The following is a 574-nucleotide window of genomic DNA, read 5'->3' on the forward strand; positions in this document are numbered from 1 at the left end:
GAGCACGCGGAGCCCGGGCAGGCTGACGGCGTAGAGGAAAACCTGCAAATATATTGGTGATCCTGAGCCTGGCTATACCTGGGGATGCAGCTAAACCCATTCAAAAGTTGTTTCTGGTAAGTCAGGCCTGATTTAAGTTTTCTTGGGTTTGGCATTGTAAATGTCACCAGGCATTTCTTTAAAACAAACAAAAAAACCCCCAAAACAAACCCACACCAAAAAAAACCCCAACCAAAACCACCAACAACAAAAAAACCCAAGAAGGACGGGTGTTGGTATCACAGCCTGCAAATGCAAAAATTCCCGCAGGATCCTCACGAAAAGCCGTATATACCAGCTTCTCCAAAATAAACGTGTCAGGAGAAGTATAAGAAGTGATACAGGGTGTTCGGGGAGGAACGGCTGCGGCGGCTCCGCAGGGGGGCGAAGGGCGGGCGCGGGGTGGGCTGGATCCGGTGCTCCTCGCTCGCCAGACTGGGGGCTGCTCCTGATGACTCCCAATGCAATGTAAATCCTTCCCACCGCTCCTGGTTGAGCGGCTGGTGTTTCCAGAGCGGGATTCGGGTGCCGCCCC

This window comes from Phaethon lepturus, unplaced genomic scaffold (assembly GCF_000687285.1).
Source record: "Phaethon lepturus isolate BGI_N335 unplaced genomic scaffold, ASM68728v1 scaffold7865, whole genome shotgun sequence".
NCBI lineage: Eukaryota > Metazoa > Chordata > Aves > Phaethontiformes > Phaethontidae > Phaethon > Phaethon lepturus.